Source organism: Carassius carassius, chromosome 22 (assembly GCF_963082965.1).
Source record: "Carassius carassius chromosome 22, fCarCar2.1, whole genome shotgun sequence".
NCBI classification, from domain to species: Eukaryota; Metazoa; Chordata; class Actinopteri; order Cypriniformes; family Cyprinidae; genus Carassius; species Carassius carassius.
The window spans coordinates 11,482,914-11,510,041 of NC_081776.1; the positions used below are offsets into that span (position 1 = coordinate 11,482,914).

At 38.4% G+C, this 27,128-nt stretch overlaps 1 pseudogene; it reads left to right on the forward strand.

Moving 5' to 3' along the window:
* Positions 1–1,393: 1,393 nt before the first annotated feature.
* On the forward strand, positions 1,394–26,613 carry LOC132098570 (apoptotic protease-activating factor 1-like; annotated as a pseudogene).
* The last annotated feature ends 515 nt before the right edge of the window (positions 26,614–27,128 follow it).

Sequence of the window (27,128 nt, forward strand, 5' to 3'; positions counted from 1 at the left end):
GTTAGTGGATAATTCAGCAGCAAAAGTTTTTCTAGAAAAATCAAGAGTGCACAATAATTATATAAAATATTAAACTAAACTTAACATTTAGTGAAGCAACTTTATTTTTTTGGGAGGACAAAATCTGGTAAAATTTTACACATTGCTCTTTGTGGTAAAATACATTCTTGTAAAACAAGTAGCCTATTTTATATATATATATATATATATATATATACATATATATATATATATATATATATATATATATATACATACATATATATATATATATATATATATATACACATACATATATATATATATATATATATATATATACATACATATATATATATATATATATATTTAGCCTATAATATAAAGACATTTCTTATAAAAGCATAGCATAATAATAAAGGCAGCAACATATGATAGAACAGAACAAAAAAGACTCAATCTTTCATTACGTTTAACGCCTTATCTACCACTCTACTCTCTCTAAGGAAATATATTATTTTATGATTATTAATATATTCTCGTGGGTCTTTGTCTTTTCATTTGTCGACATTTTATAGAGGCTTATTACAAATAAAGTGCCCAAATGGCTGTGATCCCAGCTGGCAGAATCGAGGACAAAATATATATTTTTTAAAATGTTAGCTTATTGAACAAATTCATCTTTGTGGCATCCTTCCACTGGATGATACAGTACCATGCTTAACTAAAGGTTGCGCAGCAGAACGTGTTTAGAGCTTCTACTCTTATTATTATTATTATTAAAACATCCTTCCTCTGTAAAATAAAGTCCATGATGGCACAACTGAACATTGCTATGCAACTAAATTAGCCCTGCTGCAGTGATGTGATCCTGCTTTAGTGGTTTTTATGTGCTGACCAATCAGCTATTATAGCTTTTTTCAGCTTTTTTTTTTTTTGCATTACAAAATTCTACCATCCTAGAGGCCTGTTCACAACAAAAATGTTAACTTTAAAGATAACTTAATTAGCGTCCACATCAACGCACTATTTTTCCTTCTTTTTTTGCAAGAACATGCTGCAGTTATGTCGCCTTCCCCAAATCGTTCCTCTTCGACAAATAGTTCTGAAAGCCGTCCAGTGATATAGTTTCTGTTGTTATCGTTACAATTGTGGTGTGGACTTCTCTATACTCATAGAATTATAGAATATTAGAACTTGGTGTGAAACGGCTTCAAGTCTTGGAATGTTCTAAATAATTCTTACGAAAAAATCACGGTTACAGAATGTGTTCAGAATTTGGGTTTTCTATAAAATGGTACCTGGTTTAGTATGTAAAATGTTTAATTTGTATGCACTCTAAGGATTCAGTTGCATTGAATATCTGTCAATCAAGTGCAGTGTTCCTCAGAAGAGCACCGCAGCCTATGTGGAGATGGTGGAACTTGCTCGGAGCTGCCTGCTGCGCTTCAAAGACACTCTGAAGCAGGACATTAAAGCCTCCTACTTGATGGACCACATGGTCAGTGACGGCATCTTGACAAACGATGAAGAAGCAATGGTGCTTAGCAAGGTCTGTTGTGGTGTTCAACATGCTGGCTTTTTAAATCTAAAAAAAGTGAATGTAAGTCAAGTTTTTCTTTTTTTTCCTGCTTCTCCAGCCTACTAGAAGAGAGCAGACTGCAGCCCTGCTAGAGGTCTGCATCTCCTTCTACAATGCGCTGGTCAGCGAGAGTTATGGAGATCTAGCCAACCTCCTCCATAGTGACCTGCCTGGCCTCATCTCCTCTCCCTCTGGTAACCACTTTAGCTGCTTATAAATGTATAAACTTGTTTTTGAAGTTGCTTAGTATGAGATGCTGGAGGTTTTGTGTTCTTTTATTCCAGATTCTAAATGAAGGTGGGGTGCCTCAGAGACCTGTGGTGTTTGTGAGTCGACCCTCTCTGCTCAGGGAAGTCTGTGATGGCTGCCGAGGCTGTTCGAGACCTTGCCCTTAATAAGGGTAATGACTTCACATTGTGTTTAGGATTTTGTGATTTGCATTGTTTTTTTATTTATTTATTTATTATTATTATTATCATTATTTTATAAAATGTAAATATTTTAAAATGCATGCCTTTCTTATATTTTATTTGAGTGTTTATGGGGATTTATGGATGTACAGTATGTGCTTTTTATTCTGTTTGTTTTTTGTTTTTATTATAATTTTTTTTTGCTTTATTTTATTTCATTGTAATTATATAATCTATTCTAAAGGTGAGAATGAACAAATTGTTTTGTTTTATTTTTTTATTATAAAAACGATTTGAAAGTTGTTTTAAGAGTATTTCTAATAGACCACAGAGCTAAATATGCTCATATAACATTTAATTTTTCTCTCTGTTGCTCAGAGTGTTTTCCAGGTGGCGTTCACTGGCTTTCTGTCGGCCAATGTGAGTGGGCAGACCTGTTGGTAAGGATGCAATCTTTATGTTTCTGTTTGGAGCAGGGTCAAAGTTCACCAGTCAGCGGCCACCCTGCTCCGTAGAGGAGGCCAAAGAGCGTCTACGTTTCTAATGCACCATATGGAAAGTAAAAAGTTGTTCTGCCCTTTCCAAAGTGGTTTTCGTAAGGGAAGAAATACGATGGACGCAATTCTATGTTTGGAGTCAGAAGTGAGAAAAGCCCAGACAAACAAAGAAATAGTGGTTGCTGTCCTTTTTGATATAGAGAAAGCTTACGATATGTTGTGGAAGGAGGGATTGTTGATGAAGTTTGAGAAACTTGGTATTGGAGGTAAGCTTTATAATTGGGTACTGGATTTTTTATTTGGAAGAGAAATTGAGGTTAGAGTTGGCACGGCCTATTCTAGTACATATGCTGTAGAGAATGGTACACCGCAAGGGAGCGTCTGCAGTCCATTACTTTTCAACATAATGATAAATGACATTTTCGATCGAATTGACGGAAGTATAGGCAGGTCTTTATATGCAGATGACGGAGCCCTTTGGGTGCGGGGACGTAATCTGAAGTACCTGGAAAAGAAGATGCAGGATGCAATCTTGGTGGTGGAGGAATGGGCTAATAAGTGGGGCTTTAGAATGTCTGTTACTAAAACCCAAGTTATTTGTTTTTCAAGACGACATAAAGACATTACATTAAAACTTTATGAGCAAAAGTTGGAACAAGTGAGTGTTGTGAGGGTTTTGGGAGTTATATTTGATGAGAAACTTACATGGAAGCAGCATATAGAGTATGTTCAAATTAAGTGTAAAAAAGTAAATAATTTGTTGAGGTGTTTGTCTGGTCAGAACTGGGGAGCTGCAAGAGGAGCATTGTTGAGGATTTACCAGACTCTCATGAGGTCTTCCCTTGATTATGGCTGTTTATCATATATGGGAGCAGCTAAAAGTAATTTGATTAGGTTGGACAGAGAACAATCACAAGGGTTGCGTATTTGTTGTGGAGCTTTTAGATCATCTCCTATTGCTGCTTTGCAGGTTGAGACTGGAGAACTTCCAATGCGGTTAAGCAGAGTTAAGCTAATGTATGCATACTGGTTCAATCTCCAGGGTCATAGCTGTGTTCACCCAGCAAAAGCTGTGTTGAAGGAATGTTTGGAACATCAGAAGTCTAACTACTATAGCTTTGGGTGGATTGTAGATATTAAAGCCCAGAATGTATGCCTGACGCAATTTAAGTTCAGTTCGACTGTACCATTTTCATCTATACCTCCATGGCTGTTTGTTATGCCAGTAGTGAACTTGCAGCTACAACTCGCATTGAAAAAGGAAAGTAGCGGTACCCCAGAATGGCTTGTTGTTCAAAATTATTTTGAGCAGTTTAAAGAACACCTTGTACTGTATACTGATGGGTCTAAAGATCCCAACAATGGCAGAACAGGAGCGGCAGTGAGTTTTCCACAATATAACATCAAAATTAAAAGAAGAACTTCTGATTATCTTGCAGTGTATACTGTTGAACTCACTGCCATTGCTTTAGCTCTTAATTGGTTGTTTATGAATTATATTGGGGGCATAAACAGAGCTGTAGTTGCCTCAGACAGTCAAGCTGCATTATTGAGCATAAAAACAGGAAAGTCATGCAGACTAGATCTATTATACAAAATTTACCATATATTGTTTCAGCTGCATAGTAAAGGTGTTTGTGTTCAGTTTGTTTGGGTCCCTGCCCATGTAGGTATTGATGGAAATGAAGAGGTGGATATTCTAGCTAAACAGGCCTTGAAATTGGATGAGGTTAACATCAATGTCCCTCTATGCAAAGCTGAAGGGAAATCTATTATTCAGGAAAAAGTGATTGGGATGTGGCAAGAGCAGTGGGATAGTAATGACACTGGCAGACATCTTTACTGTGTGCAAAGAAATGTGGAAGGGGGTAGATCTAGGGATGTAAGTAGGAGAGAAGAGGCAGTGCTGACACGTTTAAGGATTGACCATTGAGGTCTCAATAGATCTTTATTCCGTATAGGGAAACATCAGACAGGAGGTTGTGATTATTGCGGTCAGCCAGAAACAGTTGAACATGTCCTAATAGAGTGTAATAATTATATGGAAGAGCGTAGTTGTTTAACATCAGTCCTATATAAAGAAGGGAAAGCGCTTACTTTAGTTAATCTATTAGGAGACGTATCTAAAAGTGCTAAAAATCAAGTTATGAGGTTTCTCAAAAATACGGGGTTGTTCTACCGTATTTAATATGTACATATTTATATCATAAGTATGCGCATAGGTGAATAATTCCCTCTGACTATTCTCGACGACCACACTCCTGTCTGGTAGATGGCAGTAAATGCACCTTAAGTTGGTCTGCCAACCGCCAGTTAAACTCTAAAAGAAGAAGAAGAAGAAGAAGACAATCTCCTGAACTCCAAACTGAATGTCAGAATGGAAAAAAGAAAGGTGATTTAAGCAATTTTGAGCGTGGAATGGTTGTTGGTGCCAGACGGGCCAGTCTGAGTATTTCAGAATCTGCTCAGTTACTGGGATTTTCACGCACAACCATTTCTAGGGTTTACAAAGAATGGTGTAAAAAGGGAAAAACATCCAGTATGCGGCAGTCCTGTGGGCGAAAATGCCTTGTTGATGCTAGAGCCCATATATATATATATATAAAGTATATACCAAAAGTTTGGACACACCGTCTCATTCAAAGAGTTTTCTTTATTTTCATGACTATGAAAATTGTAGTCACACTGAAGGCATCAAGGGCTATTTGACCAAGAAGGAGAGTGATGGGGTGCTGCGCCAGATGACCTGGCCTCCACAGTCACCGGACCTGAACCCAATCGAGATGGTTTAGGGGTGAGCTGGACCGCAGACAGAAGGCAAAAGGGCCAACAAGTGCTAAGCATCTCTCGGGGAACTCCTTCAAGACTTGGAAGACCATTTCAGGTGACTACCTCTTGAAGCTCATCAAGAGAATGCCAAGAGTGTGCAAAGCAGTAATCAAAGCAAAAGGTGGCTACTTTGAAGAACCTAGAATAAGACATTTTCAGTTGTTTCACAGTTTTTTGTTATGTATATAATTCCACATGTGTTAATTCACAGTTTTGATGCCTTCAGTGTGAATCTACAATTTTCAAAGTCATGAAAATAAAGAAAACTCTTTGAATGAGAAGGTGTGTCCAAACTTTTGGTCTGTACTGTCTATATGTATGTATATATGTATATGTATATGTATATATATATATATATATATATATATATATATATATATATATATATATATATATATATATATGTACAGTCGTGGCCAAAAGTTTTGAGAATTACATAAATATTGGAAATTGGAAAATTTAAAAAATTAACTTAATCCCAAAAAAACCTTTCCACTGCATTTCATTGCTGTCATTAAAGGACCTGCTGAGATCATTTCAGTAATCGTCTTGTTAACTCAGGTGAGAATGTTGACGAGCACAAGGCTGGAGATCATTATGTCAGGCTGATTGGGTTAGAATAACAGACTTGACATGTTAAAAGGAGGGTGATGCTTGAAATCATTGTTCTTCCATTGTTAACCATGGTGACCTGCAAAGAAACGCGTGCAGCCATCATGCGTTGCATAAAAATGGCTTCACAGGCAAGGATATTTTGGCTACTAAGATTACACCTAAATCAACAATTTATAGGATCATCAAGAACTTCAAGGAAAGAGGTTCAATTCTTGTAAAGAAGGCTTCGGGGCGTCCAAGAAAGTCCAGCAAGCGCCAGGATCGTCTCCTAAAGAGGATTCAGCTGCGGGATCGGAGTGCCACCAGTGCAGAGCTTGCTCAGGAATGGCAGCAGGCAGGTGTGAGCGCATCTGCACACACAGTGAGGCAAAGACTTTTGGAAGGTGGCCTGGTGTCAAGAAGGGCAGCAAAGAAGCCACTTCTCTCCAAAAAAAAAAAACATCAGGGACAGATTGATCTTCTGCAGAAAGTATAGTGAATGGACTACTGAGGACTGGGGCAAAGTCATATTCTCAGATGAAGCCCCTTTCCGATTGTTTGGGGCATCTGGAAAAAGGCTTGTCCGGAGAAGAAAAGGTGAGCGCTACCATCAGTCCTGTGTCATGCCAACAGTAAAGCATCCTGACACCATTCATGTGTGGGGTTGCTTCTCATCCAAGGGAGTGGGCTCACTCACAATTCTGCCCAAAAACACAGCCATGAATAAAGACTGGTACCAAAACACCCTCCAACAGCAACTTCTTCCAACAATCCAACAACAGTTTGGTGAAGAACAATGCATTTTCCAGCACGATGGAGCACCGTGCCATAAGGCAAAAGTGATAACTAAGTTGCTCGGGGACCAGAATGTTGACATTTTGGGTCTATGGCCTGGAAATGTCAATGTCAATGTCACCTTTATTTATATAGCGCTTTAAACAAAATACATTGCGTCAAAGCAACTGAACAACATTCATTAGGAAAACAGTGTCAATAATGCAAAAATGATAGTTAAAGGCAGTTCATCATTGGATTCAGTTATGTCATCTCTGTTCAGTTAAATAGTGTCTGTGCATTTATTTGCAATCAAGTCAACGATATCGCTGTAGATGAAGTGTCCCCAACTAAGCAAGCCAGAGGCGACAGCGGCAAGGAACCGAAACTCCATCGGTGACAGAATGGAGAAAAAAACCTTGGGAGAAACCAGGCTCAGTTGGGGGGCCAGTTCTCCTCTGACCAGACGAAACCAGTAGTTCAATTCCAGGCTGCAGCAAAGTCAGATTGTGCAGAAGAATCATCTGTTTCCTGTGGTCTTGTCCTGGTGCTCCTCTGAGACAAGGTCTTTACAGGGGATCTGTATCTGGGGCTCTAGTTGTCCTGGTCTCCGCTGTCTTTCAGGGATGTAGAGGTCCTTTCTAGGTGCTGATCCAGCATCTGGTCTGGATACGTACTGGATCCGGGTGACTGCAGTGACCCTCTGATCTGGACACAGACTGGATCTGGTGGCCACGGTGACCTCGGAACAAGAGAGAAACAGACAAATATTAGCATAGATGCCATTCTTCTAATGATGTAGTATGTACATAGGTTGTTATGGGAAGTGTTTCCGGTTCCGGTTTACCTAATTAATGCAGCCTAAAAATCCTTTAACGGATTTGGATAATAAAAGCATATTAGTATGTTATGTGTATGCCAGGTTAAAGAGACGGGTCTTTAATCTAGATTTAAACTGCAAGAGTGTGTCTGCCTCCCGAACAATGTTAGGTAGGTTATTCCAGAGTTTGGGCGCCAAATAGGAAAAGGATCTGCCGCCCGCAGTTGATTTTGATATTCTAGGTATTATCAAATTGCCTGAGTTTTGAGAACGTAGTGGACGTAGAGGATTATAATGTAAAAGGAGCTCATTCAAATACTGAGGTGCTAAACCATTCAGGGCTTTATAAGTAATAAGCAATATTTTAAAATCTATGCGATGCTTGATAGGGAGCCAGTGCAGTGTTGACAGGACCGGGCTAATATGGTCATACTTCCTGGTTCTAGTAAGAACTCTTGCTGCTGCATTTTGGACTAGCTGTAGTTTGTTTACTAAGCGTGCAGAACAACCACCCAATAAAGCATTACAATAATCTAACCTTGAGGTCATAAATGCATGGATTAACATTTCTGCATTTGACATTGAGAGCATAGGTCGTAATTTAGATATATTTTTGAGATGGAAAAATGCAGTTTTACAAATGCTAGAAACGTGGCTTTCTAAGGAAAGATTGCTATCAAATAGCACACCTAGGTTCCTAACTGATGACGAAGAATTGACAGAGCAACCATCAAGTCTTAGACAGTGTTCTAGGTTATTACAAGCAGAGTTTTTAGGTCCTATAATTAACACCTCTGTTTTTTCAGAATTTAGCAGTAAGAAATTACTCGTCATCCAGTTTTTTATATCGACTATGCAATCCATTAGTTTTTCAAATTGGTGTGTTTCACCGGGCTGCGAAGAAATATAGAGCTGAGTATCATCAGCATAACAGTGAAAGCTATTATGCTTTTATGCTTTTATGCTATTATGCTTTTAAACTCCCCAGATCTTAATCCCATTGAGAACTTGTGGTCAATGCTCAAGAGGCGGGTGGACAAACAAAAACCCACTAATTCTGACAAACTCCAAGAAGTGATTATGAAAGAATGGGTTGCTATCAGTCAGGATTTGGCCCAGAAGTTGATTGAGAGCATGCCCAGTCGAATTGCAGAGGTCCTGAAAAAGAAGGGCCAACACTGCAAATACTTACTCTTTGCATAAATGTCATGTAATTGTCTATAAAAGCTTTTGAAATGTATGAAGTGCTTGTAATTATATTTCAGTACATCACAGAAACAACTGAAACAAAGCTCTAAAAGCAGTTTAGCAGCAAACTTTTTGAAAACTAATATTTATGTAATTCTCAAAACTTTTGGCCACGACTGTATATATATGTGTTTTATATATATATGTATGTATATATATACATGTGTATATATATATATATATATATATATATATATATATATATTAACGCATTGAGAACGGGCTGATATATATACACACACACATACACATACATATATATGATTTCAACTCTAATATATTTTAAATTGATTCTAAAAACAAAAACAAAAATGTGTGAAAGCAATAGAACATTCAAAATATTTACATTCACAATTTATTGCTAAAAAAATAACTGTCATGATTTTAGCAGCAATAACACACCACCTCTTGTTCTGTTTAATGATAAATTGTGGTGTTTTCACACAGAATAGTGAGGTGAGACTGCAGTTTCAAGAGTTCCTGTCTTTAAATGGACATCATTTGGAGCAGAGGCCATTTCCTTACATAATGCAGTTGGCTCTGTCTCAGCCTGTGTGTTCAGAGGTTTACAGACAGGCCTTGATGCAGGCGCAGAAAAGGGCCAGCAGAGGGCAGCTCTGTCTGGACTGGGTGTATGTCTCTCTCAGTGCCTCACACAGTATCATGTAGTAGATCAGATTGAAAACAGATTGATTTTGATTGAAAGTGTGTTTTACTCTTTAGGAGCAAAAGAAATCAGGACACTTTGTCCCAGCTGGTCATGCATCCTCAGCAGGGGTCTGTCTACTATGCTTGCTTTTCCAAAGATGGGAGTAAAATCGGCTCTTGTGGGGCCAACAAGGCGCTGCAGGTAAATATTCATTTGTGTCCCACTGTTTTTTTTTTTTTTCCATTTTAGAATTTTTTTGCTTTTTAGAATTCCTTTTTACATTTTTAGTAATTCAATTATAGAATGTTTACTCATTTATTACAACATTATGTCAGTTTGAGACTTTAAACTACTGTACATTATATAAATACAAAGTAATTATGTTCTGATAATGTACTAAGTAAGTGCAACACTTGGCATATTCCTTTAGAGTCATGATTTGCCCAAATTTATTTCAATAGCCACTGCACTGAAGCATTTTTCTCAGAATGTTTCAGACTGCTAACTTGTGAGTTCATAGCTATTTTTGAAATTCTTTAAAAGATTAATCTCAAAAGAATGTCGCGTGTGTAGCGATGCAGAAAGCCGGTGTGTAGTAGTGGCGCTCCAAAGAGTTTGATAGTTAAATTTCATCTGCACTTTTTTCTGCACCCTCCATGTCCTCTTGTTATCCGCTTTTAGAGGCAGATTTGGTGAACATGAGTAATGAGAATGACAGCTGGTAGGACACTCTCTCGGAACAGCAGAGGAGGGGAACGGGGCAGCCGTGTAATTTTACAGCTTGTGAAATTTGCAGAGAATTGTGGGAGATCTGTAGGAGTGTGACAGCAGGATTCTGCAGTTGAGCTGTATTCATTTGAGGGTGCGAAAACGGAGAGGGAGCGAGCATGGGTGTCAAAAACGTAATGAGTGCACCCCCCCAGTGGAGGTGTGAGCACAAAAGGGGCATTTGGTGAAATATCTCTGGAAGAGGAGTGAAAGAAACAGCCTTAAATGAGATTTAGAGAATGTAACGACAGATGTGTTGAACACAAAATATTTCCTTCAGACTAAATATGTTCTTCTCTTATATAGGCTGTCCTGTTCAATAGACCCTGACAGAGGAGATCAAGACCCCTACACAGAGCATATGTTATCCTTTCTAATTCTATTCATCTTACCTTTTTGCCATCTTTCTTTTCTTTCTCTGTTTGTCTTTGTCTTGCAGCTATGGAACCCCAACAAGCCGACCTCTCAGAACATTGTTTGGACACATGGAACCTGTCAATCACTGCTACTGTTCTCCTAACCACGCCTACTTTGCCACTTTATCCAGTGACGCCACCTTGAAGGTTACTTGACTGTTCCTTTATTTATAAATATATATATAGTTTATATATATATAGTATAGTTTGTTAAATTACTCTTTAAAAAAAAATCACATTTTTGTAGACACCAACCCCCGACCCAGATTTTTTTCTTTTAATAGAAAGTTTTAAATGACAAATGCAGTTCACAAGTACTATATTTATTTGAAAATAATTTGTAACAAATGTCTTTACTGTCATTTAATCAATTTAATGCAGGGTAAGCTAGCTTTGGGCCCTCTCTTACTGTAGCGTGACAGTTTTTTTGCAGTTACTCTTTGAACAATATTGACCTGTTATCACAACAAGTGTTAACGCTTGTCTAGCTGTGGGAAACAGATCGGGTTCACACCTCCTCTGCTGCGGCTCTGAAGAGGGATTCTGATGTTCTCTTCTCCCACAGTGATGTTACAATAGTGGCACCAGACAGCAGAAACAGAATACAGGTACGGTCCACCAGAGACATGCACATCTTGTGCTAGCTTACTGCTGTTTTTTGTTTGATTGCATGTATATGACATGTAATGTTGCATTGTGGTCGATTGGGTACAGACCGGATCGACAGGTGCCATTCTGTTTGAGAGTGAAGAGTTCGTGTATCAGCAGAAATGCTTCATTTGTGGCCCTAGGAACCGAGGATGGAACTGTACAGGTATTTCACCTGTTGGGATATCAACATTTCCAACTGTTTCAATATTATACTCAATTTATTGGGTTTTTGGATGAGCATGCAAAGCACTCTGGGTAAAAATAGCCTTTAGGATGCTTGTGGGTGTTTTGAGTCACCTCCGGCAATGAGATTTGCCATGGCTGTCAACTGAACTCAGCCCTCTAATCTCTCGTCCCTTCCCTTCTCTCCCTACTGAATGTCGTTGTGCTGGAGGTGAGTGTTGTCCCCCTGTGTTGCACAGTGTGTACTGTAGTGTAATAGACGAGACTGGTACATCGGTTACAGCGGACGCCTAGAGGTAACAGCTGACTGATAGAATAAGCAGTGTGTTATCAATCTTACGTTACACCCATTTACTGCCAAACAGCCTTTTATTTAGATTGCTCCTCTCTATCTCTGCCTGATTGTCTGTTCACCTTAAAGAGAGATGGACAGATGGCTTTAAATAAGCGGAACAGAAACTTGAAGAAATGTACCCGGTTCAGCACAAATTAAACTATGTTGACAGCCAGTGTTGCATACTGCTTACCACAGACAATTATTAAAAATATTTTATAATATTTTACAGTATTTACAGCTTTTTTTTACTGTAAATAAGGCTTCCCTTCATCTGTGGTTGATGTTGGTACCAATAAGAAGCACCAGAGGGCACCAGATTGCTACTGGACTGTGTAGAGAATAGCAAGCATGAACCGCTCACTACTAAAGCAATTGTCTTGTAGTGGAAACATTTAGTCTGTAATGGAGGGTGTTATTGAAGTGAGTGGAAAAATTGACACAAATTCTTTGTTTGTGTATATGTGTGCGCAGACAGGAAGAGTGAAAGTTAGACAGTTTCTGAAGAACGTTGGATGGAGAACCTTGCAGCTGCTGATCTTCCAGCGTGATTTTGTGCTGGCACTAGGGCTAGAGACGGGTACAGGAAATGTTACGGGCTGTTCACATAGTCATTTATTTATGTGACTTTCCTTACAGTGTTTAAAAAAATCGATTTGCAATAATGCTGTCAAATATTTTCAAAGAATTCGGGAAAAAGTTTCCTCAAAAACATTAAGCAGCACAGCTGTTTTCAACATTGAGAAACAAATCTTGAGCACCAAGTCAGCATATTAGACTGATTTCTGAAGAATCATTTGTCTTTAACACTTACATTGTTCTTTTTTGTGTTCTGTACACATTCATCCTTGATTTCTAAAATCTACACGCAAGGCCAAGAATACCAGCCCACAAGCACACAATACCTCTTATTTACTTTCCGAAAAACACAGCAAACTCTCCTGTAGCCCCAGGCAGCTTTTGAAGTTTGCATTTTGAAGCTTTAGATGCAGCAGAGAGGGCCGATAATCAGTCTGGCTATCCTGAATGCCAGACACAGAGGAGCAAACTAACCCACCTTTAAGTATGCACTGAAACGGTCTTAACCGTGTTTATGATGTATTAACTGCTGAAATTTGAGATTATAACTGTATGTGTGTTAAGTTTAATGCAGGGTGCAGATATCTTTAGTCTCGTAGATAAAGCATTCATTACTGAAAGCTTTTTTTTGGGTACGGTCAATATTACATTATCCCCCTCTATCTCATACAGTATAATTTTTTTCTAGATGTACAGGTTTGTGTACATATTATATAATGCCGGTTTCACAGCACACATGCAAGCAGGACATAAGCAGCACTTATGCACAAAAACACGTCATCATTGCCAGAAGTTTTTGGATTATTTAAATGATTAAAAACTATAGTTAATAGGTAGTCCGAGTTAATACTTAAATGTCAGAGTTAACTTTTGAAAGGATGAACGTTGTCTTCGTCTGCAGGTGTGGAAGTGGAGGACAGGTGAGTGTCTGGTGCTGGAGGGCCATAAGGAGCCGGTCAGGAAGTTTTACCTCTTGAACATCTCTTCTTCCTCTCACCTGTTCTCATGGTCATTTGATGGCACTGTTAAGGTAAACAGAACCTCTACCAATTTTTCTGCATTTGAATGAATCAATCTTTGGAAGTGTGAAGGATGACGTGAAGACCAAATTTAACTCTTTTTCTATAGACTGCATTGCTTTCAGGGCAAAACATGGTTATCAAGTCCAAATTGTGGACTTGAAAGCACAGTCAGTCATGATAATTAGGTGATGCATGCAGTTAATCACTTTCAAACAGCTTTTTTTAAGATCTCAGCAGCAGAAGTTGTTACACTTCACCCCAGTTCTAATCAGGGATTCTGTGGGGAAGATTGTTTACATGGTCCACAATCTCCTGCCACTTTCCACAAATAGGGTACAAAAATGGTCCTGAACCACTTAAATCTGGCCCATGAAAAGAGGTGCTCAACCATGATTCAAGGTCTCAGAAAATACTAAAAGCTTTTCGATTTCTTGTTCCATTTGTATGAAGTCTAAATAGTTTTACATTTATTATTATATATATATATATATATATATATATATATATATATATATATATATATATATATATATATATATATATATATATATATATATATACATATATATATATATATATATATATATATATATATATATATAAATATTTTGTTCCTAGCAACAGAAAGAATGAAAAATTAAGAATAGAATGGACTGTTTTTAAAACTAACTACACCTAACTAAAATTTAGTATGAATTAGACTTTAACTTTGTAGGATCTAGCATGGTTGTTTATGGTGTCTAGTAAATTCATGAATTCATGAAATTAATTTAATGAAAAAGTTTTAATCGTAAAATATTACGAGAGAGAGAGAGATAGAGAGAGAGAGAGAGAGAGAGAATTGCATATGATTGCGTATGGTGTTTTATTAAAAAAAAAAAAAAAAACTATATATATATATATATATATATATATATATATATATCTATATCTATATATATATATATATATAATATAGTCATCTGCGGTGAAACAGGCCAAAATAGATACAGAAAATGTTTAAAACTAGCAACCCTTCAACCTATATACATTTTCCCCCTTTTTTTTTTAGATAAGTGTATTGTCATACATATCAATTTGCAAAGTTTTAATTTCTTAAGTCAAATCACGGGACACTGAAGTGTACCATATTAAAGCAAAGCTCTTCCTGCCATTTTTAGCAAAGTAGTCTTTTCGTTTCTTTTTGTTGCAGGTCTGGGATCTGAACAGAAGGCATATGCTGCAAGACCTTGAATGTCATAAGGGTGCTGTCCTGTCATGTGATGTGTCCTCTGATGGACATCTCTTTGCCACCACATCGGCCGATAGGACTGCTAAGGTCAGAAAACAGAGGGCACAAATTCATACATCAGATTAGTGTCAGTGGACAAGATATTGTTTACATTTAACTCTCAGTGCTTCGGCTGCCTCTGTGTTTAAATCCTGGGCTCTGACTGTGTGAACACCTGCTCCCATCATACTGTTATTTTGTGTTCACTCTAGCTGTGAGTCTGTGTTGGTAGGTGCTAGGTGGCCTGGAGTATCTTTCCTGAGCCGTTGGTGCTTGCGTTAATGATGCCTCGTACGGCCAAATACTGCTTAATTAACTTTGTGTGAACGCAGTACAAGAGCTCACAGATACACGTACACACACACATAGTGCCCTCTGTTTGTGTTATCAGAGGTCAGAGTCCAGTTTGCTCATCTGAGAGCATAATGAGATGAAGTTCTCATTCCGCATGACACCGCTTCTACCAGAAAGCTTTTCTAATGAGATGCCATGTTCACTTCTGTCTGCCAGATCTTCTCATCGACTGGCGAGAGAGGACGGCAAAGTGAATTTGGAGAGCAGATCAGAAAAAGCATTCACGCCAAATGTGCCCGCCACAATTAATGACTAACTCTAAAATTAGGCTAAAATTAGAGATGGAAAAAAAAATTCAAGCAGCAGTTTTGATGATTTGCTCAACTTTGTTCTGATTCCAATGTATTATATTAATCATTCCACAAAGAGATCTCTCAAAAATGACATTGGATCTCTTCAACTTACCTAAGTTTTTTGTTTCCTAAGGTGTGGAGCAGAGCCTCATGGGAGCTGATTTTTTTGCTGAAGGGACACAAGGACTGCATTCATAGCTGCCGTTTTTCTTGGAACAACAAGCGACTTTCAACAGGCGACGACAATGGAGAAATCAGGGTAAATTAAATCTTAAGCTGCTTCGTTCTGTCAATCATCATCAGTTAAAAGGAATAAAGATCTGATTGTGGCCTTGGTAAAACTTAATAAAAAAGGGATTTGGGTATGTGTTATGAAAAGGATTTTTGATATTTGTGACCCAATACCTCCTTTTTTATTTTATTATTAAAAAAAAAATGTAACCAAGATATTAATGATGCCTAATAAAGGTAATCTCAGATCTTTTTGGACAGTGTTGTCAACAGTTCTACATACATGCATTAACTGCACAGTTGTTGTTGTTTTCTTCTTCTCATTATTGGGCACAATAGTTCCCCTAATTGAACAATCACCTAAATAGAGTTGTAAAGAACTTGAAATGGCAGAAGTAATCAATTACAGTGAATTTTGGACTAATAACTTACAATATATAATATTCTTAATAGAATAATACATTGTAAATACATTTATTTACATGAAATCAGTATAATAATAATAAATCTGTGAATGTGAGCAGATATTATGGGCACATTTAGAGCAAATGGAGATATTAAGATAAGTGATGGAAAGACAAATAAGTCTTGAAACCTTACAACTCAGCATCGTCTCCATGTCAGTTCTACCAAGCCTTCTTTCTGAGTTTTTTTTTTTTGCGGGGAGACAAGCCCCAGTGCTCAAAACTGTAGATGAAAGATCTACCTCATCAATTAAAGATGCTGCACGCAAAGAGAGAAAGTGAGAGAAAACCACAGAAAGAGAGAAATGCTGCGATGTTTTAATTCTATGGCTTGCAGTGCTTTTTCAAAGCTCTCGTCCTCATGTAACACTGTTTACTGCCACAGCTAAATGTCAAGTCACACATCACAGTGTAGTATCTGGAAATCAGGCTTTAGTGCTGTAAAAAAAGATGGCATTTTCTCACAAGCGATTTTCTGATTCATACAAGATGCATTATAAATACACTTTTGTGGAATCCATGTTGTGCCGTATGCATTTTGATAACCCCTTTCTTTTGTAATAATGTTGTATCGTGTTGTGTATCTTAAAGCTGTGGAGCATGCTGGATGGAGCTCTTCTGAAGATCTGTTCCCGGGACACCAAGGACTCCATGGACTCTTTCCACGGTAGATGGGTGACTGACCTGCACTTCTCCCCTGATAACAGAGTACTGGTCTCTACGGGTGGATACATCAAGGTACACGTATTAAACAGATAATGTCACTGTATACAAGCAAATGCTTCACAGCGGCAGTGCACACTTGAAAAGAGCTGTTTTTTAATTAGCTTAATTTATCCAGAGAATGCTTCATGTGTGGTTATGATTTAGAGCTGGGTAAAAAGAATAAAAGATTTGTAACTTCGTTTTATAGGTGAATTAAAAATGCAGCATAATCAGTGTAGCCTGATCCCTGAAAATACTTATTATTATAGTAATACTCCATTGACTTGCATTCTTTCCGAGGCGTCGTGCAAAAGTGCAACCAAGATGAAATCTCACCAGTCTCTTGTTAGTTGTGACGTCATGACTATTTCATCTTTATTATCAGGCAGACGCTTATCCAATCGCTCATGTCTCAGAGGCACATTATCATGTCAGGAACGGAGTGAGACTAAATTCCATCAACAATGTCAGCCATCATCCATCACGCATTGTGACTTCTTTATTAATACACTCAGAGCCGTCTGTACATTGAGTAAGTGTCACAGCTATAATGATGCTTCATCACGCATCAATCTGTCAGTTTATCAAATGCGTCTGCATCGGGCTGCTCTACGCTCCTGACCCTCCTCTTGAGCGACGGATCCATCGGAGACCCAATAATAAGCTCTGATTGATCGCCAGCTGTCCTCACACTAAGGATCTCGCGGTGTGTAATATCAAATGATAAATTAAACATCATATGCGTTGGTTCCACATGCCCAGCCAAACCTCTTCATCAGACCAAACCAAACCTGCCGTAAATCTGCTAAGACCACACAAAGGAAGAAGGTGCATTTGACATGACGTGTCATGGTGCGCTTCTGTTCCTATTTGAGAATCAACGTCCAGTGTTGGGGTAGTTACTCAAAAAATTAATTAGTTACTAGTTACTTCTGTAAATTGTAATGAGATTACTTGACTAGTTATTGCATTTGAAAAGTAACTTCACTACTTATTACTTTACTTTACTTTTTAGGGCCCTATGAAATACGTTTTATTTTTTCCCAAATTCCGTTATATTTTTTTCCAAATTCCGTTTTTCCGTTTTAATTTTTCTGGATTCCATTTTTTTCTGTTTATTTTTTCTCAACTCCTTTTTAATGGTTAAATTTAATTGTATTAATCAAATACTTGTCTTTAAATTAAACCAAACTCTTATTTTTATTTCGTGTTAACGTGAATACCTTTACAGTTCTGTGTATGTGATGTGACGCTAGTTTTACTCCAATCAAACGGTCAAATGCTCATGCAGTGAACGCAGCATGACCCTAAATGCAGTTCTTGAGGGGGAAAAACATTTCATAACGCTACTTTAAGAAATAATTGAATAAATTAAGTTGTTTTTATGCATGTAAATATGTCAATGACTTGCTGAAGTGTATGAAAACCAGCTATGTATGTATTAGACCCGGAAATAACATCTCTCTCTCTCTCTCTCTCTCTACTGTATAAAAAGTACATTATATATTATTATGTAAAGTATAATATTATACACTATAATATAATATAGTATTGTATTATAGTTATTATATCCAAGTTGTCTGTCTGGAACGCAGCATTAGGTTAACGTCAATAAACGAGCGTGTACTACAATTACGAGTCATTCTATAAGGTGACATTTCAGCACTTGATAAACGGACAGCGACTCCTCTAAGCAGCAATTAAAGCACAGCTACGTCATTGTTGGGAAACGCACGTGAAACAATAACAAACGGTCGTAAAATTACTTGTAGAAAACTTTCTTGTGTGCTAAGATCAATTGTTATCGGGAAACCCGGCCAAGAACTTTACACACAGGCAAACACGGCTTGTGTAACGCAGGAAAGCGCGTTCTAGTCTAGTAAAGTAGTGTAGTTACCAATATTATTAGGGTAATATGTTTCTTTACTTCGTTACCCAAAAAAGTAATATAGTTACTGTAATCCGTTACTTTGTAACTCGTTACCCCCAACGCTGTCAACGTCACCTGCAGGATCCGGTTATATATCAAAGCATATGTTGTGTGATGTTGCAATAGATTATTAGTAGGTTCTGGTAAAGAATCCCTGGGTATTTAATTTCCTGTCCATGTTGTCACTTGTTTGAATTCAGCCTGCAACGTTGTCCTGTTTTCAACATCTTCTCTTCTATCACCAATTGTCCCCCAAAAAGATTTGAAATGAAGCTGAATTTTGTCAGGTGTCATAATGCAAAGGGACAGCAGCCTCATTTGCTCTGTTAAACTCTCAGTTTAGCTTGTCATTCAGATGGCAGAAAGAGTCTTGTATATATCACCATGCCTGAGCTTTTTTAAGCACGGCAGCTCTCTGCATTCACTTTGAGGTGATCTACCTCTCAGCAGAATCTACGTCTTTTGATGTCTGCCTTCCGCGGTTTGTCGTTGACACATTTCTATTTGTATCGAGCCGTCAGCAAGGCTTGTTCTTAGACATCATTTGCAGTTCAGTCCATCAGAGTACAAAAACAACTTGACTGGCCTGCCGCCATCCACGTTTAATCTCACGGTAACAGATCTTAGTTCATTTTAAAGTCAGTGAGTCAGGGATTCATTAGGAATAGCATTAGTAAAATGCTCACAGATTCAATATTCAGAATGATTCAAAGTCATTTGTGAGGAGTATATCTTTTTTTCATGAACGATTCTACACACACAAGTCTCTAGAACTAATTTTGCCTTTCACTCTGAGAGGTAATTGTTTAAGGTGTGTGCACTTGTGATTTTATAAATTCTTCTTACCATTTAGCTTCCCATTTAGAGCGGGTAAAATAAATATAATGTTGAAGGTGAGGTACAATTCATATTTCTTTATTAAATAACTTAAAGCAATCTGAAAACTTTCTCTGAGATGTAATTTCACAAAAAGCGTGTGTGATTCACCGCTCGCTCTCTTTACCTCTTAAAACTGTTCAAATGGCTTCAAATTACCACATTGCGTCTGTACTATAAACACAGTTGACCCAGGAATTGTCACTTGCACAATCTAGGCCGTGACGCGTCGTCGTTAAAGTTTATAAATTGCATTTCTTTTTAAATCTCGCCAGTGTTGAAACCATTCAGTGAGTAGTGCACTCATGCACAATCGAAGCACACACAGATAAGGCTGCCTCACATACAGCTCACGAATTCAGGCTTTTACTGTAAGCTATTGTGCAACTAGGGCTGTAGTACGGGCTCGAGTCCGGACTCGAGACATTTTTCTGTCGTCTCGGACTTGTCTCGGACTCGTTGCATTTGCACTCAGACTTGTCTCGGACTTGGCCATTGGACTCACCAAGTGTTCTAGTTGGTCTCGACCGAGTCCAGCAAAAAAATAACAAAAACCATAACCTTCTTCATAACAAAACCAGATTCGCATGATGTCGCGACTGAAAACGTGTGGAAAACGCTAGACGCGCCGCTTTCTCCTTTTTTCCAAAGCACTCTGTAGCCTTCGCCTGCGCTCCAGTGGCGTCTGCTGTTGCTAGGCAACCATGACCCGCTCTCCATGAAGGTGCAGAAGTTTCAGCAAAAAATAAATGGATTTCCAGCACTAAAAATCCCTTGCAGTAGCTCTGCTGATATATTCATTTAAATAATGGATATCCTTGTTCAGCTATGATCATCTGTTTCTTCATTGGCTTAGCTTTCAGTATTGTTCCGGGAAAGGATGTGCATGAGCAGCGGTGCACTTACTGCGACCTGAAAAGTTTTGATGTTTCTAATTTAATTTTCTACCTGTTAGATTGTGTTTTATTTACGTCTACACCTAGATGGCCTTAAACATACCCATTACAATAATGAAATACTATGTTGTACAGTGTAGGGGTTGCAAGACTACTGATTTCTACTAGTCGATTTTTTAATTAAAAAAATGCTTGAGTTACTCGACTACTCTTGGTTTATGCTATTGAAAATGAAAACACAAAAAATTTTTTTTTATCAATAAACGCTTATTAATGTATAGCCTTATGCAACAATTACATATATAAAAATTATAAAATAAATTATGACATTACATATTAAAATTTTCATGTAACAGTCAGTATTTGTGTCTGTAACAATCACAACATTTTTCGTATCTGCATTCGTTTACCACACGTACAGTTACTTGATAAGACCGTTATGACTTTTTATCTTTTTTTCATAGTTATCACTGAACAAGTATGTCGTGTTAAACTAAAATAATTATTAATTTCTAAAAAAATATTTATCATGCAAGCAGAGAGATGTCATGACAAACGCTTAGTGATCATCTGAACACGACTGAATCAATTCAATGTGCACATTTTCATTACGCAAAACACTTTAAGCGAGTCTATAATGTTTAGTGAACTTCACTAAACAGATGTGTGTGTGCCGCGCAAACCAGCAAAAGGTAAAGATGCAAACATGTAGGACAAGTAGAAAATGTATCCGTATCTAAGTTGATTATTAGCCTGCTCTCTCTCGAGAGAACTGGTTTGGTTTTTGAGAGACTGAGACGCCAGCGCAGCTGTTTGATTGGTGAGCGCGCTGTGCTTATTCCATTCAATCGTTTCATATCGTAGCCTATAAGCTTTAAATCATTGCCTTTTAAATAAATACAAACACTATAATGTGTATGATGTATTATTATAGGTAAAATTACTCTTGCAACTCTCTGATTTCTGAGAGATGCACAGAGAGGCGACAACAAATGCGGTTGTTTGATTTGCGCTCTTTTTGCTCATAAAGTTTACATTTATTTACTTCACACTCGTGACTTTAGAGCTCTCCGTATAATATTGCGCTGATCCCCTGGCTCACCTGTTATCTAGCAAACACCAGACTATGTCAGCTTCAGCGAGTATTCAGGCAGAATTATTCCTTGTCCGTTATTCGTTTTTGAAGACATTATCTGTGCCATTCCGAATAAGGTATTCGGCTTCAGGCACAACCCTAATTATTATATTGCATATTTTATTTTTACATGCAACATAGGTAAGGTCATAGAAAGTAACAGCTCCACACAATATTGTAATTCTAAAATTCACATCGTACTTGCAAACACTTTGTATGCATTATTGTTAATGCATGCTGGAATAGTCGATTGTTTCCGACAGTGCCGACTAGTCTATGCAAGCACTAGTATAGTATGACAAAAATTTCGCTGTATTTATGTGTGCATGCCCAGTAGAGGCAAACGTATCCCTTCTAGCCTTGCCGCACGCATTTGTCATATCCCGTGCTTTGCATGTGTGTGTGCACTGTGCCAAGGCATCAGTCATTTTAATTTTTGACCACAGACATAATGTCAGCAAAAGCATCATTAAGTAAATAAAATGAAAATAAAGTACATACAAATAATTTGACCTTACAGCTCCAAACTCTGTTCTAGAGGGCCAGTGTACTTTATAGTTTAGCTCCCAGGGTCGGACACCAGTACTGATTGCCAGGGCCCCAAAGGAAGAGAGGGCCCTTGAAAAGTATGAATCTGAAATATATTTTATTTTACCTGGATATTTTCATGGGTGGGGGGCTTGGGGGTCCATCAGGACTGCCTATGCATAGGGCCCGGGATCTTGTGTAACGCCCCTGTTAGCTTCAACCCTAATTATACACAGTTGAACCAGCTAATCAAGCTCTTATTAGACACACTAGAAACTTCCAGATAGGTGTGTTAAGGCCAGTTGGAGCTAAACTTATCAGGACATTGGCCCTCCAGGACCTAGTTTGGAAACCCCTGTCCTAAAGAGTTGTAACTTTGGACATGCTTTTTGATCATTACAAATAAAAATGTAAAATAATTTTCTTAGAATAGGAGATATGCTGTCTCTCGCATCACATACATTATCAGTAGTTAAGTATGTGGTCTTGAAGAGGACCCATTTTTCTCTCATTTGGACTTTTGGACTTGGACTTGACTTTTCAAAGTCAAACCTCTTTGGACTCGGTCTCGACTAGTCCTGGACTTGGAGTTGACTTGGACTCGACAAAGCTGGACTTGACTACAGCTCTATGTGCAACAATTATCGTAAAAACCAAAATGCACTCCATTACCAAACATTTAAGTGACCTACAAGAGTCACCTAAGAGGGGAGTTTACCCCCATTTTCAAAAATGAAGTTCAGGCCCTGAATGATTGTCTTTTAAAATCCTGATTGGAGCATCACTATAAATAATTCTACATGATAAAAAGAAGGCTTCAAAAAGATCTGTATCGGTGATCATATTGACACCCTTAGCTTTCACTCATAAAAGACAAATGGTTATTGTAGCAGTGTGTGTGCGAGTGACAAAGCACTTCTCTGCATGATACCGAAATATTTCCTTGAGGAGAGGAGAAACAGATGAGGAGGTCAGCCAGGATATTATACCTTTAGCGAGAAACAGGCTCAAACGCATTAAATCACACTGCACGATTCCCGTTCTTTCACACACGTATAGTGTTGTTTGTCCTCTGGAGGGTTTGGCTACTGTTGAGAGACTCCTAGTAATTCACACACATCAGCTCCAGGGCATCCAGACCTTCTCCTCCTACCAGACCGAGCATTTATATCACAACGATTTATTGCTTCAAGTCCCTCAACAGCGTTCACCTGCAAATAACAGCCTGTTTATTTCCTTTGTTTCTACTCAAACGACGGTGAGAAGAAAAAAGATGCCTCTGTTTTGTAGCCGTAGCGATGCTAGACCCAATGGCATGACCAAAACAGCTGTTTTTGAGGGTTTTTTTTCTTCACAATACCTCCGAGGTGTCTGGATGCGTAAGGGAGATGGACTTGTTCTCGTCTTGTTTGGCATGTTTAATTCAAATGAAAATTAGATTTCTTGTTAGTAGGTAAACAAACATTTGCCTTCGATTTTCGACTTTTGTTTGTAGCCTTTCATTATTTAATAGTTTCTGAGAGAATTAATTCAATCCATTTGTTTCTCTTTTCAATGTTTGCCAGTGGCACAACACGCTCTTGTACTGTAGGAAAGCCTGGATTGCAACACCTGTCACTTGAAGGCTCTGCTTTCTTCATTTCTCGAGTGTATGTAGCACAGGAAGGACTGCTTTGCCCCACTATTATATAAAACATAACAGTTTTATTGTTTGAACAGTTCAATCTGTTCTGTAAAAGTGTGGTTCATGGACTGTATTTCAAGCCTTTTGACAACCCTTTGACAGGTTTTTGTGAGTAACAGCAAAATTGTAATTTAAGTGGTTTGCGTGCTGTTTGGCTGAGTATATTTTTAATTTTTAAGTTGAATTGTCCCTTTAACTCGCTATTAAAATGTCATCTTGCACCTATCTTTCCTCGTAGTGTACTTTATGAATCATCCTGCATTTCAGTTTTGTTCAGAGGGGGAGATGTTTGACATAGAGAGAAATGGCTTTTTGTCAGATGTTGGCCATCGAGAAAACGACCTTGAGTGCAGATCTAGCTTTTGACCCATTTGCTCACAGCTATTTTAAAAGCCACAAGTTATGGTTTCAATTTGCCCGTAATGACTCAGCTTTCACTTTATCTGGTTGAAAGTGATCTGAATGTGATTCGGTCCAGACTCCCTGCAGATGACCCGTCAGAGACACAGGAAAGATGCTACAGAGGGCTGATGGCACAGCACACACTCCCGTTCCTCTCACAGTGGAGGATTCCTCTGTACTTTGCACAACGCTGTCAACAGAAAGAGCCAGAACAAAGACAAACAGAATAAAAGAGAAAGAGATTGCAGGAAAGAAAGAAAAGGCATTGTATGTGCATGAATATTTCAGCCTTTGGATTTTAAATGAATAATTTAGCTTTAAAGTCTGAGGTGGGTTCCCCTGTTCTCTTGGTTTCTCCACTGCTCCGGTGTTAGTGTAGTTAAACAAGGTATGTGATGTTACTCTTACATAATGAGGCCTGCCCTAGTGCTTAATTTTTTTACTGCAGGCCAGATAAGCATGATGGAAAAAAGTCAGGTACTTTGTAGAGTATCTGTTGTTGTAGAGTCAAAATGGATGCTGTGACAGTTGCAGGCATACAAGATATTCTCACGTTATACACAAGATATTCTCAAAATGCACAGAGGGTGAGAGAGAACAAGATGTAATGGGCTAATGCTGCTGCTACCTCTGTACCCTCGTGCATGTCGCTCAACTTCACCGTGCCCCCAAGGTGCCCCAGAGGATGACGGCTGACCCCTGATCTTCAGACCTCAACCATCCCTCTCCGCTTGTGTGTATAGATTTCTCAGGAGATATGCTGTTCTTTACTTACTTCATTTATTAAATTCTATGCATCACACTGTCATTGAGCCCTTCCCCTCACTCACCCCATTTGAGACACCAAGGTCCAGACAAATCGTGTCTCTTCTCGTTCAGATCTTCTAAAAGAAGCTTCTGGAAATGCACATCTTCTTTGACTGCACACAATTTATTTTTATTTTTTTCTGGAATTTAAGGCACTAAATTGCTTGAATTTGCAGGTATTTTATGTTCCCTATGTGTTTTTTTTGTGAACAGAATGTGAAGTTTGTGTTTGAAAATGCTTTTTCTCCATCTGCTGTCACGTTTGGTCCATTGCCTTTATGCTGACGTCAGGACAATGAGGAATTAGTTTTAATGCAAGCATATGTCATAAGTGTCTTATTTATGCATGCAATGCTATTTAAGCAATTTTGATTTCCTTTTAACAGATGCACTAGCACCAAAACAACAGAGCGTATCATTTGACAAATGCGGTCTGAAGATGTACGAGTCTAAAGTTTGTTTGCTTGACACAGGGAGATTTACATTTTTCAAGAATACAGCGCATGCTCATCCAACAGAAAGAATATATCGGTGTTAAGCCCTATTTGGACTGGATTAGTTTTCCACGAGGAGCTCAGGTGATTTTGTTAATCCTGTCTGAATGAAAAACAACTGCATTTGCAAACGTAGCCTCGAGCAATTTACCTACTATCCGTCTGCATCGTTTGCCATCAAACGAGCTTGTTTGGAATGTAGTTTCAGAGGAAAAAAATATTCAAGCAAAGTGGTCTAAATTGGTGTAAAACCATTTGAGTTAGCTAGTACAAAAGTGATACGTACTGTATGTTCCAAACATATCAAGGTTGAAAGTTTTTAAAGCAACTGTATGTGTGTGTCTGGTCAGCACCTTTTAGTGCTTTTTCTTTGTTGTTATTGCCTTGAGTTTTGGAGACCATAGAGGCAGAGCAGACTATTTTAGCCGAGAAGCCAGGCCATCGGGGAAAAGAAAAATAAAATTGTCAGAAACCGTGCGAGCAAAGCAATGTGCTGTGTCTGAATGAGGCAATCATGTCCCTCCGTAGTTCTATATTTGGAGGTTTGGTACACTTGGCTGGTGGTGAATTTTCAACACGAAGCTGTAAGTTGTGGAGAATGAGCTTGTTAAATGCAAATGAGACCAGTTAATTCACGGCGTGATTAATGAGCCTGTCGGGGGGACGTGTTTGCGCATCTGCACACTGAGACCGTAAAAACAAGCGCCATGGTCGAAGGCATCTGTCGTTGTCGTCGCTGATGGTTTGGCCGGTAGCTGCTCAGTGGCCTCATTTTCTCAGCGTGCCAAAGTAACAATCACGCTGCTCAGGCGCCGTAACCCTCCAGTGTTGGCACTCATTTAGCAGTTCTGTTAACATGCATTTGATGACATTTCCTTTGCTGGTTTTTAGAGCATTTCTGTGCAGTCATGGGGGACAGAGACCCTCAGGTGTCAATGTCAGAAGTTTTCCAAATTATGTGTCATTGAAAATGCTGTTATTGTTACAACGACACAGACATTGAGCCCAGGGAATGTCGCTCACTGTATTCGTGTTTTCCATCATAGTGGTGGAGCACGGTGAACGGCGAGGCCTTGCAGACGTTTCTACACGATGGGAGCCAATCTGAAGAAGATCCACGTTTCACCCGATTTCACCACCTTTGTAACTGTGGATGGCATCGGTATCCTTTACGTTTTAAAGAAGGTGGAAGGAGGAAGCCGATTATAAAATGTCTATAAACATTTTTAAACATTCTAAACATTTTTAGAAGACATTTGGGAGCGCAAGAAATGGGTTTTTGGATGACTTTAAATTCAATTGTAACAATTTAAAAAATATCTAATTTCTTACTGATGTTTCGTAATGCTGAATTTAAAAATCTGTCCTTTTCTATGACAATGTCTTTGTGCTGTCGCAATCGAAGTCAAGTATTCTGACCCACATAACACAAAAGCTTTTGTATCTTTTTTTTAGAGAGCAGACTCATCCCAGCCCAGTGTCCATGCGTTAGAACCAATGACTTAATAGTAATAGTCGAAGTAAATGTATGAAAAGAAGCACATTTTGGGTGATGTGCTTAAGGTTTGATTTGTGACAGTGGAGTTTCACACAAGGGATTTAAGCTGGCTCGCCAATTAAGTGAGGAACACTATTATAACCTTGTTATGACTACATAATTTATATTTAATGTATGCGGAGAGATGTACTCACAGGGATGTAGCGCAGTTTGTGGTTAGGTCTCT